The sequence below is a fragment of the Saccopteryx leptura genome, chromosome 4 (assembly GCF_036850995.1).
Source record: "Saccopteryx leptura isolate mSacLep1 chromosome 4, mSacLep1_pri_phased_curated, whole genome shotgun sequence".
NCBI classification, from domain to species: domain Eukaryota; kingdom Metazoa; phylum Chordata; class Mammalia; order Chiroptera; family Emballonuridae; genus Saccopteryx; species Saccopteryx leptura.
The window spans coordinates 191,248,401-191,269,060 of NC_089506.1; the positions used below are offsets into that span (position 1 = coordinate 191,248,401).

General features: G+C 42.0%; 1 protein-coding gene across 2 annotated transcripts in view; it reads right to left on the reverse strand.

Annotated features, from left to right (window-relative positions):
- Positions 1-20,660, reverse strand: part of POR (cytochrome p450 oxidoreductase) — a 78,101-nt gene that overhangs the window by 55,469 nt on the left and 1,972 nt on the right. Inside the window, exon 1 of one of the 2 annotated variants that reach the window (XM_066382362.1) lies at positions 5,669-5,692. The exons of the other annotated variant lie outside the window; for it this stretch is intronic. The gene's annotated coding sequence lies outside the window, so the exon portion shown is untranslated. Of the gene's footprint in view, positions 1-5,668; positions 5,693-20,660 lie in introns of those variants that run through there. 2 annotated transcript variants of the gene reach the window in all.

Genomic DNA, 20,660 nt, shown 5'->3' on the forward strand with positions numbered 1-20,660 from the left:
TACTCATCTGTAGTGTGGGGGAATGTAATGGCTTCTGGGCTCAGTGAGTGGGTTAAATGAGAGGGTCCAGGGCAGTCGTCAGTGCTGACTACTGTTTCCTGTCCCCCTGAAGCTTTCCCGAATGGCCCCAGTGGAAGTGCTCGCCATCCTTCAGGTTCCTCGGACAGCAGTCACTTTGTGTCCCTCCCAGGGCCCTTTCTGAGGAAGGCCTTCCAGTCCCAGGGTTTGTGTTTCCTGTTTGCCTGTGACCTAGAGCTTCTACAGACCACAGGGCTTTACCTGTGAGGAAATGTGCAGATGTGGTAAGTGAGTGGTTGAGTGAATGAGTGAGTGAGTGAACAAGGAAATGGTGCCTCCTCCTGCCTATGTGAAGAAGTGCTGTGTGCCACATGTGATTATTGGCTGAGATAGTTGCCCCATGTCAATCTGTCCTCCAGGATGACTTTGGAAGTGCTCAGACCAGACACATCCTTTTATTATGATTGTTCTCCCCCTATGTTGGGTGCTATCACATATCAGGAAAAAGCAGCCTGACCTGTGGTGGCACAGTAGAAAGAGGGTCAATCTAGAATGCTGAGGTCACTAGTTCTAAACCCTGGGCTTGCCTAGTCAAGGCATATACGTACAACAAGCAATCAATGAACAACTGAGTTGATACTTCTCACTACCGACTCCCTCTTCTCTCTGTAAAACCAATAAATAAAATCTTTAAAGAAAATAAATACATACCTGAAAATTGAATTTCATGCTGTTGAAGAAAGGATTTACAAATATAAATAGAAGGAGAGACGGTGTTGGACTGAAATAGGAGGTATCCACACATACAATGGTTTTTTTAATATATAAAACCATATCTAGAAATGTATATACATTTATGTGTATTTCCTAGTTTTGCCTCCTGAGAGGGCCTAGAAGTAATGCTACCCCAGGAACAAGGAGTCATCTAGCACCCAGATTAAATCTCCATCAAAAAGAACCAGGGGCCTGACCTGTGGTGGCACAGTGGGATAAAGCGTCAACCTGGAACGCTGAGGTTGCCAGTTCGAAACCTTGGGCTTGCCCGGTCAAGGCACATATGGGAGTTGATGCTTCCTACTCCTCCCCTTTCTTTTTCTTTCTTTCTCTCTCTCTCTCCCTCCCCCCCCTCTAAAAATCAATCAATAAAAAAAATAATAATAATAAAAAATTAAAAAAAAAGAACCAGGGCTCCTTGGAGAAATGGCTGACTCCAGAACTAGGGCAGAAAAAATAGTGAATAAATCTGAGACACCTTGCTGTGCCAGAGTAAGGAAGGGATGGAATATGATGGGGAAATGTCCAAAGGGCATAGACATCTACAGGGATGAGGGAGGGAGGGGTATTGTCCCACTGGCCAAATCTGGGACAATTTTAACATAAAAATAAAGATCATTAGTGACAGATTATAACTCACAGAATAAGAGAATGACCTATGAGTCAATACTGTTATAAAAACATAAATGAATATATACATAAGCAAAAAGAAAAAGTTCTTCTTTAGGGCAGAATGCTAACTAATAAATGCAAAAGAAAGACAGAAAATCAGCAATCAGCAACCACCATAGTAATAACTGTTTCAGACAAGAATCACGAATGCCCAGGTGGATCCCGGTCGGGCGCATGCGGGAGTCTGACTGCCTCCCGGTTTCCAGCTTCGGAAAAATGCAAAAAAAAAAAAAAAAAAAAAAAGAATCACAAATGCTAAAATTTGTGGGTAAAAGTATGATAAGACACTTACTGATTATATAGGGAAAAACAGAATTTCATAATGGAGAACCTGGCTGACACCACCATAACCAAGTGATCAAAGTCAACAGTTCTAACATTGGGAAAAAGTGACATCATCTGCCACCTGACATGGTATTCTAAGTACACAATACCATTTCTATGATATCCCGCCAAAAATACATAACCTGAGTCTTATCATGAAGAAACATCAGACAAATCCAAACTGATGGTTACTCTACAAAGAAATGGCATGACTTTTTGAAAAATGTCAAGGTAAAACAAAAAAAGACTCAGGAACCAGTCCACATCAAAGAAAACTAAAATGTAGTTACAGTTAATTGCAATCTTGGACCAGGAAAAAAAAGATTTTTCTTTTGTTATCAGACATCAGTGGCAAAATTTGATTCAACTCTATGATTAAATACTAAATATAGCATTTTCAATGTTCATTTCCTGATATTGATTACTATATTATGTAAGAAAATGTCCTTATTTTTAGAAAATAAATTCTAAATTACTTAGGGGTAAATGTGCACCATACTGGCAACTTATTCTCAAGCAGAGCAAGAAAAAAAATGTTTTAAAACATAGACACTTGGGGTGGTGAACACACAAACCAATAGACAGATGATGTATTATAAAATTGTACACCTGAAACCTGTGTAATTTTATTAACCAATGTCACCCCAATAAATTCAATAAAAAGTTTTTAAAAAAAAATCAAAACATATAGACAGCATTGTCTGGATACCTCGGTTTGTTAGATCGTTGTCCTAATACACCAAAGTTACAAATTCAATCCCAGGTCAGGGCGCATACAAGAACCAACCCATGAATGCATAAATAAGTGAAACAATAAATAGATGTTTCTCTCTCTCTCTCTAATGTCAATAAATAAAAATTTAAAAAGATATGTAGACAGAGAAAATGATAAAACAAGCACGGAAAATGTTAACGTTGTATTTGGGAATTTTAAGTGAAGTATATTCAAGAATTCTTTTACTACTTTTACAACTTTTCTGTAAATCTGAAACTATTTCAGAATAAAAAGTTAAAAATAAACATATGCCTACTCAAGAAAACATGATACATTAAAAAACATAAAGTTAAAAAAATGGAAAAAAAAAAAGTTAAAAAAATGGAAACCAGACACCTACTATCTGTTTTTGTTCTACCCAGTTTTTTACATGTATATTATAAAATATATTTATTTTTTAACATTACTGGTTTTATACTACATGTAATTTTTAAATTTACTTATTTTTCAATTTTCCAGATTTTTAAAAATTGAATTTATTGGGTTGACATTAGATAATAAAATTATAGAAGTTTCAGGTGTACAATTCTATAATACATCATCTGTATGCTGTATTGTGTTCACCACCCAAAATATACTACATACAATTTTGTCCTGCTATTTATATTTATTAAATTGTAAACATCGTAAATTCCAGCCTATATGTAAATATAGTCATTTACACTAAATTTTTTTCACTGTTACAAGATAAATCTTTGTGTACCTCTGATTATTTCCCTAAAATAGTTTCTGAATTTATCTTAGAAATATATGTAAACCAACGAGAATAGTTTTAAGGCTCTTGTTTTACTGTCAAATTATTTTCCAAACATCTATTTTCAACATTTCTCTGCAGCTCTCCCTCTGCAAGACCTGCTGCTAACACGGAGAGAAGGAAGCAACTCTAAAAAGACCTGTACTCATAGAAGCCTGTGAGGGAAATAGAGAAAACAAACCCTAATTACAAGAATCATTAAACAATTGGGGAAGCCATGACACCTGTGCCCCAGAAGTGCGGGCAAGAAGGAACAGGAGAGATGAGTGTGCAGACCAGAAAGGCCCTCTCAGCAATGGAAATAAGTCCCTCGGAGGAGCATTTGAGATCTTGATCCCTGGCATGTGTCGTCAGTTTGGCTCAGATAAACTCTTAGAGGAATTATCTACAGGTTTGGATGTTTCTTACATTCATTCACAGCTGTGTCTGAACCACATGGTAGCTCAATTGGGGGCATGGGACCTCTTGCTCATCCCTGTGTCCCCAATGCCTGGGACCTAGAAATATACTATTTCAATAAATTATTATTTTGACTGACCATTCCCTCCCTGAAACCAGTTGTAAGTCTAGATTTTCAGTTATTTAAGATAATTATTTTCTTTTAAGTCAGTTTGAGTTGTCAATGAAAGTCCAAACCTACAGAATAATTTTGTAAGTTTATTTGAGCCAAACTGAGGGCATGCCCAGAAGTAAGATATCAAGGGATTAGAAAAATGCTCTGGAGAAGGGTAAGTTTGCAGTTCTCTTTATATATTCTGAACCAAAGGAGAAACTGTATGAAGGTTACATGAAATCCACTGGTGGGGCCCTGGCCGGTTGGCTCAGTGGTGGAGCGTCGGCCTGGTGTGCAGGAGTCCCAGGTTCGATTCCCGGCCAGGGCACACAGGAGAAGCACCCATCTGCTTCTCCACCCCTCCCCCTCTCCTTCCTCTCTGTCTCTCTCTTCCCCTCCAGCAGCCAAGGCTCCATTGGAACAAAGTTTGCCCAGGTGCTGAGGATGGCTCTGTGGCCTCTGCCTCAGGCGCTAGAATGGCTCTGATTGCGACGGAGCTACGCCCCAGATGGGCAAAGCATCGCCTCCTGGTGGGCATGCTGGGAGGATCCCGGTCGGGCGCATGCGGGAGTCAGTCTGACTGCCTCCCCGTTTCCGGCTTCAGAAAAGTACAAAAAAAAACAAAACAAAACAAAAAAAGAAATCACTGGTGGTAGATTAAGGAAGCAGGACAAAGAGGGGAAATCCCTAGATTACTTTTCAGATAAAAAGTAAAAATAGAGAGAGACATACTTCTTTTACATTGGTGAGTATGGGATAGTTAACAGTTAACATTTAAGCAGTGGTTTTCAACCACTAGTCCCCTGTTGAAAACCACTTATTTATAGTAAATAAAGATGGCACTCAGGCAACAAAGGTATGTTATTCTAGCTGCATAAGAATAACAGACAGGGCTCTCTTAAAGTAAAGATTAGCCTTTCACTATGGAAACTACAAGCCTAGGATGTGACCACCCACCATGATCTGCGCAGTAGGAATTTAGGATCAGATCATCCTGTGTGGTTACTTTAGGTCACTGAGCTTGTCAAGCATGCTATGTAGCCCCTTTTTGTTTATGGAGCTGTGTTTTCTGTAGTTTACAACTAAAATATTCTTAGCTGATAAGAGAAAGATTAGGGAGATTAGAATAAAGTAACTCAGGGAAGCAAAAGGGGTCAGATTACAGGGACTGTCCCTGGCAATGGGGGAGGAGCAGGGGTCCCACACACCTCATGGTGGCAGTGCCCCAAAGAGATTAATAGGTCCCAGAGGGGTAGAGAGGTGACTGCCTCAGTGAGGTGAGGGGAGATCCCAGCAGCAAAAAACAAACCATCAATCTGTGAGGCACAAAAATGAGCAGAGCAGAAAGCATCCAGATCTGAAAGGACCACGTAAGAGAGACAACAGCCATCACTGTAGAGGCCACTATGGGCAGACAGTGGCACTATGGGCACATTTTGAGGGCCCCAAAATGTGGGCACTGCATGAGGCTACATAATCTTGTCACAACTCCTAGGGAGCTCCAAGAATGACTGCAGTAGACTTCCTGCCAACTTGGAGCATGGCATGAGAAATTAACTTGATATATATAAAATCATTTTCTCTATACCTGACTTTGTGGACTGAGATTCTTATCAGCTAAATAAGAATGATAAAGAGCTTGTCTGAGTTAGAATTAAGTTTCCAAGAATGGAGAAAATGTAAACAGGGGACTGGGGCAGAGGAGACCCTCTGTGCTATAAAGTGGGGAAGTTGTGCCATCACACACCAACCTGAGGACCACAGCCTGGGGACATTCAAGTTTACCATTAGCGCTCACCTGCTGTGAGTCAGACACTGTTACCTGCTCCTCAGTCCCCTGAGTCTTCCTCAGATGATGGCTGGAGGAGAGACTGTCAGGGCAGTGGGTAACACAGAAAGTAAGAATCAGAGTACTGGAAAGCACTCTTCAAAAATCATTTACATATGATTCTCCTTAAGTCACGACAATATTTACACACATCACATATACAAATCCTGAAATCTCTCTATGCCTCAGTTTCTTCATTTATAAAACAGGGGTAATACTGTATACCTCACTGGAGCTGTTACCGGAATTATGTAAGACAATAGATGTGCCCAATGCGTGACACTTGAATTTAAAAAAAAAAGGGTTAATGCAGGGTGGATCCAGGTCGGGCGCATGCGGGAGTCTGTCTGACTGTCTCTCCCTGTTTCCAGCTTCAGAAAAATGAAAAAAAAAAAAAAAAAAGGGTTAACTCTTGTTCTGTTTTGTGCCTAGTGTACTGGGTGTGCTCAAGCTAGGAGAACGCAGGTAAGTAGCAGAGTATTTCAGCTCTGCCTCCTGGAAGCTAGCCTAGGTGACTACCGAAAGAAAGCTCCTGATTTCCTTAAGAGTTTACAGAAATATAATCTAGTGAAATCCAAAAGCTTTGGAGAAACCCTACCTTTTCTGAGGGGAAATAAGGATCTGGGTTCTGAGGTCCAGAATTCCCAGGGTCTGCCCAATCCTGCTACTTAGGATATAACAATATAAACAAGACAGTAATATCAGAGGCCAGGGTAATAGAGGACTGTCCTGTAGTGTCTATAAAAGCACCCACAATGATTACACTCCATTTACAAGACTGCGCATCAGCACTAAACCATTAGCTAATGGCAGTTTCATATGGCCCTGACCATATATGACTATAGAGAACCCAAATGAGTTGGAACTGAAAGGACCAGCACCCCTCCCTCAGCCACTGTCCCTAGCCAACAGGAGCATGTTGAATTTTAATGCATTGTCTCAATCATTCCTGATCAGCTCACCTTGACTTTCAACACAAAAGCCTTAATTTATGTCTAGGTAAGGGCACTTTACAGCTGATATAATACAAGTCTCTCTTGCTAAAGGAGTGCATGGCAGGGAGTGGACAAAGGCCGCAGAAGGAAGACAAAAGACAATAGTGGGCATAGGTCAGGCACAGCAGAGTGATCAGGTCTGAAATAACTATAAAAGGTGCAACAGCTGTTTAGCTTTTAAGAAGACACAGCTCAGACTCTGTACTCCTGCCAACCTCAGTGCCCCTCTGTCCTCATTTTTCTACCATAATAAGACAACATCAGTTCAATCTTTGCAAACTTCCACTGTCTAGAACGAAAAAACAATGGCACTTAATCCAACTTCATCTGTTTGATCTGGTGTGAAGAGTAGCCTGCACTTGTTCCAAACCACTTTAGCACAGTTATTAAAAACTCACAACAATATAAACAAGACAGTAATATCAGAGGCCAGGGTAATAGAGGACTGTCCTGTAGTGTCTATAAAAGCACCCACAATGATTACACTCCATTTACAAGACTGCGCATCAGCACTAAACCATTAGCTAATGGCAGTTTCATATGGCCCTGACCATATTACTATAGGGAGTAGGAAAACAAAATCCTGAGGCTGGCCTGACATTATTTCATGCTGTCACTTGGGACAGGTGCAGTAGGTCACGTGGCATGTTCCTGAGAATGACAAGGTAAAGCTTCCTCTGACAGACACTGCCAGGAGAGCTGCGTACTTGGTTGGCTGCAGCAAGCTGTGGGGACATGGCTGAGTTATGAGAACCACTGTGCCACTGCATCTGTTGTGGCTTCCTGTTAGAAAAGATGCCCACATCAAATAGCACACCTGTGTGAGGGACAATGAGGACAGTTCTCAGGGTCACAGGACTGGGAAAAGGTGTCCTCTGAGCACTGGCCTACACCCGAGTGGCTTAATGCATACTTATGCAATGGCCTGCGTAGGCAAGGTGACTCTCCTCCATGTGTGGCCTCCATAAGGGGACTATGGAGTTCAAGCAGCTTATTCCTTGTTACTTCACCACCTTCACATACACCTTCTAGGATAACTGTGATGGGGAGAAGAGTGGGAGGGCTCAGCCCCAGCTCTTAAATGCTTCAGGCCAGAAGTGACACACATTATTACCTCTCAGAGGCCGTTAGCCAAAGTTAACTTCAAGAGGGATAAATGTGGGGGAGCACAGACATATGCAGTGAGCAGTATGTGCTTCTGCCACAGGTGTGTAGAGCTTGCTCAAGGTGAAGCAGAGCCAGCAGCAGAACTAGTGCAAGTCTAGCTGCTCAAGGACTCATCATGACCTATAAACTAGATTTTTAAAAATGGAGATGCAGGCCCTGGCCGGTTGGCTCAGAGGTAGAGCGTCGGCCTGGCGTGCGGGGGACCCGGGTTCGGTTCCCGGCCAGGGCACATAGGAGAAGTGCCCATTTGCTTCTCCACTGCCCCCCCCCCCAGCCTCCTTCCTCTCTGCCTCTCTCTTCCCTTCCCGCAGCCGAGGCTCCATTAGAGCAAAGATGGCCCGGGCGCTGGGGATGGCTCCTTGGCCTTTGCCCCAGGCGCTAGAGTGGCTCTGGTCGCGGCACAGCGACTCCCCGGAGGGACAGACTCCCGCATGCGCCCGACCGGGATCCACCCGGCACGCCCACCAGGGGCAACGCTCTGCCCATCCGGGGCGTCGCTCTGTTGCGACCAGAGCCACTCTAGTGCCTGAGGCCGAGGCCATGGAGCCATCCTCAGCGCCCGGGCCATCTTTGCTCCAATGGAGCCTTGGCTGCGGGAGGGGAAGAGAGAGACAGAGAGGAAGGAGAGGGAGGGATGGAGAAGCAGATGGACGCTTCTCCTGTGTGCCCTGGCTGGGAATCGAACCCAGGACTTCCGCACACCAGGCCGACGCTTTACCACTGAGCCAACCGGCCAGGGCAAGATCATCACCATTTTAAAGTGTACAATTTAGTGGCATTCAGCATATTTACCCATCATGCAGTCATCACTGCTAATCGCAGAACAGTTTCATCATTCCCCCCACCAAATCTCATAGCCATCACCAATCACTCCCCATTCCTGACTTGTCTTCCCTTTTTTGCTCTGGACATCAAGAAACTGAACAAATCAAGAGCCTCTTGCAGCTATACACTTTCTTAACTCTACACCCATCATTTTCTATCTGCCTCATCTACTTTTTTCTAAATAAATACTAATTGTAACAATTAACATAATCAAGCATTTACACCATTACATTCTACTACTTCATTTCATCCTTACAACCGCCCTCTGAGGTAGAGACGCTTATCAGAGGTTAAAGTCCTTGCCCAAAGTCAGGGAACTGATACGTAGTAGAAGCAGGATTCACACCCAGACTAACTGGCGTCAGAGTCACTCTGTCATCCACTTGCATGTCCTTCAAAACCTTTTTAGAAAAAGGCAAAGTTACAGATAGGAGTTGCATCCTTAACTGACATGGGTTTCATTTTAAGGTTGACATCCTGGCTGTACCATCAGGTAACAGTGTTAGTTAAAATTAAATAATTCCAAAGGACAGGGCAGAAGCTGGTGTCTGGCTGGAGTGATCCTGTATTTCTGCTCCCCTAGTGTTTAAGAGGCCTGGCAAACATGGTACTCAATGACATAAATACATATACTTACTCAATGACTGAATCAACAAAATCTCCTAACCCAGCCATGAGCATTTGAACAGAACCAGCACTTCCTTCTGAGAACTCTTGGCTCTGCTTCAAGTCCCCCACTAAGGGGGAAGAAGCCAAGCAGGATTTTCAATTTGCACAGCAAAATGGCAGGACATTACTCATGAGATGTGCTTAAAAACCTCAGGACCTCCACTATGGGCTATCTGCCTCTTACATCTAGCAACAGGTCTCCCCCTACTCACTCTCCCACTTTACCCCTTCTTGATAAAATACATCACTCTAAGTCTATTCCCTTGTTCCCATCCCCCAAAGATCTGCCCTTATATTATACTAGAGCCTGAAGTTCTCTGCCCTTACCTAAGTGGGTCCCAGAGAAGGCTACCTGTGGGTCATGCTTTTGTGTACTTTAGAACATTCCCTTCACCCCTGCCTAAGCCATTACCATCCTGTTGGTCTTGGCCACATACAATTGCAATCCCAGCACCTCAAAGAGGACCTGGTATTCACAAGGTGCTCTATAAACACCTGCTGAGTACAGAGGCTGCTGCCACTGCCTTATTCAATGAATCTTACAGAAGACCCAGGGAAAAGTGCTTCCTGTGATAAACTGATCTGCTTCCTTTTCTTCCAATGTTTTCTGTGCAATCCCATACTTCTTCACTTGGCCTTCTAGGAAGTTCTGAGCTGAGTTTTGTGCTCAATCACAATAGCTTCCCTTGACTGTTTTTTGGAACAATTACCTGCCTCCCAGGGTCCTTCTCTCAATTACTAGTTCTTTCCATGGTTTTGGTTTTGCTGTGAAGAGTTTGGGCCTTGAATTAACAAACTTAAAACCCAGTTAAGCCATGAAAGAACAGGGGCGTTGTAGGTAGGCAGATGTTGGTTCAAAACCCAAATATGCCACCTACAGACAATGGGGCCCTTTACTTATATTACTTATCAATCAGTTTCAGTTCTCTTGTTGACCACCCTCACAGTTATGATCATCACGTGAGGTACAAAACACCCAGCACAGGACCTGACATACAACACACACTCAAGGGTTAAATTAGATCACTTTCATTCACTTCATTAGAACTTTTTTTAAGATCTTTATTTACGATTTTACAGAGAAGGGGGGCGGAGCAAGAAGTATAGACTCATAGTTGCTTCACTTCAGTTGTTCACTGACTGCGTGTTCTATGTGCCTTGACTGGGCAAGGCCAGGGTTTTGAACCAGCAACGTTGGCATTCCAGGTCAATACTCTATCCCAGGGGTCGGGAACCTTTTTGGCTGAGAGAGCCATGAACACCATATATTTTAAAATGTAATTCCATGATAGCCATAAAACGACCCGTGTACGTTACACATTATCCAATAAAAATTGGGTGTTGTCCCGGAGGAGAGCTGTGATTGACTCCAGCCACCCGCAACCATGAACATGAGCGGTAGAAAATGAATTGATTGTAATACATGAGAATGTTTTATTTTTTTTTATTATTATTATTTTTTGTATTTTTCTGAAGCTGGAAACGGGGAGAGACAGTCAGACAGACTCCCACATGCGCCCGACCGGGATCCACCTGGCACGCCCACCAGGGGGCGACGCTCTGCCCACCAGGAGGTGATGCTCTGCCCCTCCAGGGCGTCGCTCTGTTGCAACCAGAGCCACTCCAGCGCCAGGGGCAGAGGCCAAGGAGCCATCCCCAGCACCCAGGCCATCTTTGCTCCAATGGAGCCTCAGCTGCAGGAGGGGAAGAGAGAGACAGAGAGGAAGGAGAGGGGGAGGGGTGGAGAAGCAGATGGGCACTTCTCCTGTGTGCCCTGGCCAGGAATCGAACCTGGGACTTCTGCATGCCAGGCCGACACTCTACCACTGAGCCAACCGGCCAGGGCGAGAATGTTTTATATTTTTAACGTTATTACATTTTTATTAAAGATTTGTCTGCGAGCCAGATGCAGCCATCAAAAGAGCCACATCTGGCTCTCAAGCCATAGGTTCCCGACCCCTGGTCTATCCACTGTACCACTACAGGCCAGGCTCATTAGAATTTTAAAAATAAATAATTTATTCATGTTTTTGGCATCCAGGTAACCTAGAAATATATTGCTCACAAAAATTAGGGGATATTTCAAAAAAAATTAAGGATATTTAAAAAATGAATATGAAGCAATAAAAAAAAGAATCATTTGATTTTTTTTATTAAACAAGAACATCACAAAAACAAATGACAAGTCAAAGAAAGTTGTTCAATTATGCAAATGAGAAGCAAAACCAACATTTATTTCAGTGAAAATGCACTATACAAAAGGCTGAAAGTACTGAAGTATCTGCACATTCCCTGATCCCCTAATTTTTGTGAACAATGTATCTAGAAAGACTTAGACTACTATGGGAGAAGGAATACCCAAGTTCTTTCTCTTCTTAATGATTAACTATTGAATAAACTACAGTATTAATTGTGAAAAGAGCTTGAAACATTTAAAATTTAGATGGAAAACTAAAATCCTATAAAAAGTTCATATGGCACCTTAAAATAATCTTGAAAAACACAGATGAGACCCAATCCTGACAGTCAATATGCAGGAGAAAGCTTAGCAATACACTTTATGGGAGAAGCCATAATCATTCATCCATTTATTCTTCTACTCACCCAGTTAGTATTTATTGAGTACCTACCTTTACACCTGGCACTACTGCATGCACTGGCTTACACTCATGGAAATGATGGGGAAGTTGCTATTCTCACTGATTCACATTTACTGCAAGCATATGGCCATGAGAGAGAGGGAGATTTAGACCCCTTTTATAGTAAGCCACTTCCATATCCTTTATGGAAGTAGATGCAAAGGGAAGAAAAACAAAAAACAATAAGACAGTGAAAGAGACTATAAATTCTTGAGCAAAAGAGGGGTGATAAAAACAGGACTGTGAGATCAATCTAGCAATTATCTAAGAATTATGGACTCAGGAGGCCAATTAGAGGTCCAGTACAACCAGAAAATAGCAAGGAGCAGTGGAAAGAGATTCAAAGACTAAAAACTGACAGGACAGCATGGTGGTGGAAATACAGAACCAAGACAGAGAAAAGGGACAGATGTCATTTGTCCTTAGAGCTTTAGAGAGCTGGAAGATGGTGAAGTCACTAAACAGGACAGAGACCTTGCAGGTGGGGTTTCCAGATAGGCCATAGTAGGCCATGGGCTTTTTTATCTCCATTGTCATGCTAAATGACCTTTTAGAGTTTGCAAAGTACATTACATAGAGATTGAATCCAACAAGTCCACATAACACTGTGTGGTTTTTTAAACAATCACAAAGGTTCTGAAACCAACAAACTCTTCCTCACAAGACCACAAATCCATTACACGATACCTGGAATGTGTCCCAACCTAAACCCCACCCCTGAAAGTCCTGGGCACAATTGGCTAATATATTCTCCTATGTATTCAAGAACCACTAACCCTGTTTGCAGTGTTGAAAACTGACCCCAAAGAACCTACAGTTACAGAATCAACACATCTGGGTTTAGAGAAGGTGAGCACGAGTTCATGTGTTCCTACCCAGCCTTCAAACCTTTGTACAGACCCAGCCCACCAACGCAATGATGATGTGTGCCTATGAGGATCAAAGTACTGCAAGCTCACGGCGCTCTTACATAAGCACCAAAGGAAGAGGGGACAGACATGGAAGGCTAAGCCAGGCAAACTGGGTGGAGTGAGCAGGACCACAGAAAAGGGCACTAAAGATAAAGCTAGGGGAGATTAAAAAAATGACTAAACATAATTCACAAATTTCACGTGGATATAAATTATGTAAGTCCCACATCAGAGGGCACACCCACCAGAGTCCATCTTCCTCTGTTATTACAAGCAGGTAGACAAAAGCCAACTATTTCCATTCTATTTTCACACCACAGGATGTTTCTTAAAGAATCCAAATCTCTGGCCTGACCTGTGGTGGCGCAGTGGATAAAGCATCAACCTGGAAACGCAGAGGTTGCCGGTTCAAAACCCTGGACTTGCCTGGTCAAGGCACATGTGGGAGTTGATGCTACCTGTTCCTCCCCCCTTCTCTCTCTCTCTCTCCCCCCTCTCTATAATGAATAAAGTCTTTAAAAAAAAACTATTATAAAAAAAAAAAAGAATCCAATTCTCTGAGAAACAGTCCACAGCTGACAGCACAATTTGACCCATCATTATATTCTAGGTTAGCCTTGAAACTTTTTAATTTCTGGGAGCATCTGTACATTATTCTCTCAGCTGTGTACACACCCTGTGCAAAAGACATTAGAATGCCTCACTTTCCAGCACTACAATTAAAGGATAATTCCTGTACTTCCTCACAACATAGTCACCTCTTTATAAGTAAAATAAATAAGCCCCGACATCAGCAGTTCTCTCCATAAGCCACCCAAAAGGACCAGGTCCCTCAGGTGCTTTGTTCAAAATGTACCCAAGCCTTCACCAAGCTGCCACATCAACCAGCATCAGGCATAACAGAGGCTGATGAACTTAGCTCCAATGAACCAAACCAACAGGAGCCACCAGCCTTCAAAGAGCCATGGTTGCCCATGGGACTCCTCTGTCCCCTTCACACACACATACACACACACTCCAATAGGTATACAGTTAATGTAAACACCTCACTTGGAGAGAGGGCTGGAATGGAAAATCTTTTAGAATGTGGAGCTCTAAAATGGTACGATACAGATTCAGGCAGAGTAAGAGTCCCAAATGATGAATTCGCCCAGAAAGACACTGGGCAAGAAGAAAGTCTAAAAATCCAATACAAGAAAACACTTCTGAGCTAGTCACATACATCACTGACATATTTAAAAGCCTTCTTATAACTTCTCATGGTTCACAACCACCTTCAGATAAGTCCTAATCAATCACCCCAAGCCTCATGCAACCTACAGCCTACACCCCCCCCCAGAGGGGGTGTGCCTTGGTGGGCTCCCTACCTACCCTCCAAGACCCAACTCAAATGTCACCTTTTCTGTGGAGCCCCCCACACACAAAGGCAGCTTGTCCTGAGTGTTTCCCAGACACACCAGGCTCAGCACCAAGGACGTGCTTCATGTGAATTATTTTGAGAACGAACAAAACACACTCTGCGGTAATGGTTTACTCTTCTGTTGGTTCCCCTCCCCAGCAGAGTTCTCGAGTACTTGAACCAGGCCCTAAACAGAGAAGCTTAGAATCTGAAGGCCAAATATGTGTTTTTAAGTGTCATTCCATAGGAATGGAAACACTCCAAGGGAGCATTACTGTAGAAATATGTATAAACACCTCTTGAGCTGTTCCAGGAAGAAGGTGGAACCGGCCTTCATTCCTCCACTTCGTGGATTAAGAAAGTAAGGCCTGTATAAACTGCTAAGCTGCCCTCTGTCCCAGAACTTCTCCCTACCTGCCCAGCGAGTCTAAGTTTCTATCAAATGCCAGATAACAGAACTGTACAGGAAAATGAATTTTGTCCTGTAGCTTGTATAATAAAAATAATAATAAAGAACTGGCATTATCTTTAATCTACATACAGACAGCAAATATTTTACTTATGGTTGTTTCCACTATAAAGACTGCTGTCTTAGGGACAACTGCTGATGAACTATTTCAGCAGTTTCTCCTTCAAAGACTTCTATGTCAATAGAGAGCTCCATGTTTTATAGGACATACTCGAGCTCACTCCATGCTCCCTGGAGCTTTAGCACAAGGGAATGCCCTATTGATCAAGCTACCCAAAAGAAAATTATTTGGAGCAACCATGACAGATTGAGCAATTCAGTCTCATACTGTTCATCACCAGAATGCTGCAGCCCTGTGTAAACAGTTTCAACTTTCTCGGGAAGCAGCACGGCAGATTGGTAAATCCTGTCCAAGGTGTCCTATACCACAATCTGTCCCTTCATTTGGAGTTAACCCTCAAGGACTCCTACCAGGACAACTTTGGCAAATGGATGTTACTCATAAACCTTCATTTGGCAAACAGTCCTATGTCCACGTTACAGTGGATACTTATTCTGGATTTATAATAACCTCTGCCAGAACAAGAGAAGCTGCTAAGCAGGTTATAGCTCATTGTCTGTATGCATTTTCTATTATTGGATTTCCAAAACTAGTTAAAACGGACAATGCTCCTGCATATGTAGCAAAAGCATTTACTGTATTTTGTCAAACCTTTCGAATTATGGGTATTTCTTACAATCTTTAAAGTCAAGGTATTATTAAAGTGTACTCAGCAAATATTTTAAGGTCAATTTAAAAAATTTTTTAAGGGGGGAGTCATATCCTGGAACTCCTACAGGTCTACCATATCATGCTTTTTACTTAAAAATTTTAAAATTTCTTTTGAATGCTGATGAACAGGAGATACCAAATTTTTTTCTCCTGCAAACTTCTACCTTCTTTTATTTGATCCAGCTAATAACACTGTTTTGTCTTTTTCCAAATAGCTCCAGATATACAGAAAAGGTTTATATAGGCGGATAGGGATCCTCAAACCCCTCAGCGAGATATTCTGAGCATGGCTTTTAAGGCACCAAGAGGCAGAAAAAGCCCAATAGAGATCAGGGGAACTACCAGCTTTTAGGATACGCCCTTAAAGGCTCCAACACCCCAAAGGGGTCTCATAGGATTCCATCTGGGTCCTGCTTCAATAGTGAAAAGGAAGGTCATTGAGCTAAAGCCTGCCAGGTTTACATGCCTTTGCTGTGAGGAAAAAGGGACACTGGAAGGTAGGCTTCCCCCTCGCTCCTCTAAGGGAGGGTTCAGTCTCTTCCAGCCCTGCTCCAGCCACCTATGACCTAACCTTGCCCAGAATGCTGGTGTTTGCCACTGAAGGCTGAAGGTGCCCAGGACCATCGGCCCCATCTATGACACTGTGGACGAGCCTAGGGTATTTCTTCCAAGAAGCAGGTAAACTGCTCTCATTTGCACAAGGGATACTTAACTATATCTTGCCTGAATAGTCAGGTTTTTTTATTCTTCCCTCGAAGATCTCTGTTGTGGGTGTTGATAGTCCTATTTTCTGCTGCTTTGTTTATATATAGTGTTTCCTTTATTCCTCCTACCTCAATGCCCCACTCATATTTCAGGCTGGGACCTACTCCTAATTTAGAGCTCTCTTTTCCCCTTTGCCAACTTCTTTTATGAATTTACCTTTGCTACCCAGCTTAGTGTATCCCAAGGTTCTCTTTACCACGCCACAGTTGCAGAGCTCCAGGTAAAAGCACCCTGGTCTCATCTCCCCAGGCAGAGAACAGAAGCTCCATCTCCACACATGCTGCAGATGGCTTTTCCAGTCTACCTGTATCATTACCAGCTAGAAGCAGCAGTCATTGGGACTTGGACATGAGCTGCAAAATATAGAATTGTGACAATTCCAGTGCCATGTGGACTTTTCCTGGATGTGGACTTTTCTGGACTCCTGCTCCTTGTGACAGCTCCTAACGGGCTGAACTGGGGTTGGGTTGCATTTGCAGGGATCTGGAATGGTGTTGGTGTCAACTTGGACCTGGTGAACATGTTAAGGACACTACTCTTTTATGGATTGTTGTTGTATTGGCCAAGAGTTTGCTTAAAGGCTTTAATCACTGAAAAAAAAAATGGAGGACTGGATAAAGATGTGGCACACATACACTGGGGTATGCTACTCAGCCATAAGAGATGATGACATCGGATCATTTACAACAAAATGGTGGAATCTTGATAATATTGTACGTAGTGAACTAAGTAAATAAAAAAAAATAAAAAAAAAGAGTAAGGAATGTAAATTTGTGATTTCCACATTGGGCAGCTGCTCAGGCGCCACCTTAGTGAGAACCCTGATTACAAGTGCCATTTAACAACCGGTTCACTGAACTCAACAGAAAATTAGGTATTGGTTCCGCTGAGCCGGTGCAAAACAGCTGAATCTCACCACTGCATGAGTCTCAGTTTTATACCCCACCTATGTGTGAAATCATATAGTTCTTAGCTTTTTATGATTTACTTATTTCACTCAGAATGGTGTTCTCGGGGTCCATCCATGTTGTTGTAAATGGCAACATGTCAAAATTTCTTATGACTGAGTAGTATTTCATTGTATATATGTACCACATCTTTATCCAATCCTCTATCGAGGGACAGTTTGGTTGTTTCCATGTCTTAGCCACCAGGAATAATGCTGTGATGAACATGGGGGTGCATGTATCTTTACGTAGCACGTTTTCAAGTTTTTTGAGTAGATACCCACTACAGGGATTGCTGGGTCATATGGTAGTTCTATTTTCAGTTTTTTGAGGAACCACCATACTTTCTTCCATAATGGCTGTCCCATTTAAGGACATTAATGAAATGGTGATATTAATGAATGTGATTTTTGAATATTGGATATATAATGTGTCAACATTTGGAAGACCTACAATTACTCAGTAAATCAATGTTTTCCAAGTGAAAAAAAAAACACAAAAACTGGTATTATCTATCAGATACTCATATGTTTCCTACACTATAATGAAATGTACAGTGAAACATATAAGACAGACATGCTTACCTGTGCTTTGTGAAATTGCAAGTGAGAAAAAACAATCATATTATTAAGTATTTATATGCGTTAAGAGGTTTCCCTTCCACCAATGCAAACAGTCAGAAAATGAGATATAGCCCAAAAAAGAGGAGAGGAGTGAGGGCTCTGGAAGAACATGGCCCTGAGTGAGGCTTCAGCTTCGCCCTCAGCCCTGAACAAGTAACTTCACTGCCGAGATCCACCCCAGCTATGAAGTGGGCAGGGAAACACCACCTTTCTGGGGTCATCCGAAGAACTTAAAATATGTGTATGGGGGGGATGTTTACACACAGATGTGCATATATAACGCAAATTCAGTACAGAGTCTGGCATAAATTTATCTGAAATAAAAGCATGCCACTATCTGTTAGTGTCCCCAACTGGCTAAGAATTATGAATTGAGCCTGACTTGTGGTGGCACAGTGGATAGAGCACTCAACCTGGAATGCTGAGGTAGCCGGTTCAAAACCCTGATTCAAAAGCCTGGTCTTGCCTGACCAGGCAGTGGCACAGTGGATAGAGCGTAGGATTAGGATGCAGAGGACTCGGGTTCGAGACCCCAAGGTCACCAGCTTGAGCACGGGCTCATCTGGTTTGAGCAAAAGCCCACCAGCTTGAACCCAAGGTTGCTGGCTCCAGCAAGGGGTTACTCGGTCTGCTGAAGGCCCGCGGTCAAGGCACATATGAGAAAGCAATCAATGAACAACTAAGGTGTTACAACACGCAATGAAAAACTAATGATTGATGCTTCTCATCTCTCTCTGTCCCTGTCTATCCCTCTCTCTGACTCACTCTCTGTCTCTGTAATAAATAAATAAATTAATTAATTAAAAACAAAACAAAACCCTGGTCTTGGCACAAATAAGAAACAACTATGAGTTGAAGCTTCCCATTCCCATTCCTCCCATCCCGCCCCCCATCTTTCTTCCTTTCTCTCTCTCTCACTCTCTCCCCTCTAAAATCAATAAATAAAATCTTTAAAAAAAAAGAATTATGAATTAAAAAATGATGAGTCTATTGGTGGGAACATAACAAGGTATTATTTTTGGAGGGGAGTTTGGCAATATCTACTGACATTTAAAGTTACACATTTCTACAAACACACTTCTCTCTCTCTCTCTCCTGTATTATTTCTCTCTACAGGAAAAATGTCTCAGTGTAAGGCTGTGAAGGTCATTCACTGTCTATGTTGCATATTTCTATAATGAGAACTTAAAATTTGTTGTAAACAAAAAAATACATTTTCATAAGAAGTCATTTTTCGATTTCATTTTTTCTAATTTTAATTTTAAATGAATCTCATATATATTAAAAAGTTAAATCCCAAAATTATTACTTTAGTGTGTGTGCTCTCACACGCACATGTGTGAGAGAGATACAGACAGACAGGAAGGAACAGAGATGAGAAGCATCAATTCATAGTTGCAGCACTTTAGTTGTTCATTGATTGCTTCTCATGCATGCCTGGGAGAGTGGGATTCTAGCCGAGCCAGTGACTTGCTTGCTCAAGCCAGCAACCTTGGGCTTAAGCCATGACCATGAGATCATGTCTATGATCCCACACTCAAGTTGGCAACCCCAAGCTCAAGCCAGCGATCTTGGGGTTTCGATCCCAGTTTGAAGCTGTATCCACTGCACCACCACCAGTCAGGCTAAATCTCAAAATTATTTATCATCATTTGACAAACCATGTGTATTATTTATCTCCCCCCCACACACACTAAATGATCATACCTATAGGGGTTTTGTCTCTTTTGGTCATCTCTATACCCCGACACCTCAAATACTGCCTAGTGCATAGTAAATATTTTTTAAATGAATACACTTAAAAGCCGATAAACATTGTTCCAGCTCTTCCACTTCTAAGAATTCATTATGCAAAAATATTTGCACAATTGCACAAGACAAAGAGCAAAACTTACACATGAAGAATTCACAACAACAAAAAACTACAAACCATCTAAATATTTCAGTAATACTGGTTACTGGTAGTTCTGTCATTTTTAAAGGAATGAGGTTTAAAAAAAAGAATGAGGTGGATCTCTACATAACGATATAGAAAAACTTCATGTTAAGTAGTAAATAGCAAGCCTCAGAACAGTATAACTAGTTTCATCTAAGTTTTGTGTTTAAAATTAAAATAGTAAAAAAAAATTGTTGTTTTAAGGTAAAAAATTTTTGATAATAAATGTTTTTACATGTGTAGAAAATACCTGTAGAATATATACCTCACCACTAGCAGTGATTTTCTTTGGGGGGGGTGGGGTGTCTCAGTGAACGGCCAGGAAAAGATGTTCACTATATCGCATATTTCTGTACTAGTTTTTAATTAATTAATTAATTAATTTTTCTGAGAGAGGCAAGGAGAGAGAGACAGGAACATTGAGCTGCTCTTGTACGTGCCCTGACCAGGGAATTGAACTGGCACCTCTGTGCCAGGACGACATTCCAACCAACTGAGCTATCTGGCCAGGGCTTGTACTAGTTTTTAAAATAATGAGCACTTAATATTTTTGTAAACAGAAAAAAAATTACATTTTTATGAAAAGTCATTTCTCCACTGTACTTTTTTCTGACTTAATTTTCAAATGAATCTAACATATAAATTAAATCCCAACAACTAAACTGAGGTCCATGGGCCTGAGGTGGTTTGCCAAAAGAAATGCAGTGCTAAGGCCAGAGCTAAAACTCAGGTTCCTGACTACCTATCCGGTGCTCTGCTTCCTAAAGCACAAGGAAGCAGAGATATTACAGGGGCAGCAGGCCTCTCTGGAACCATTAAAAGTCTTACAGCTAAACGGAAGCTGC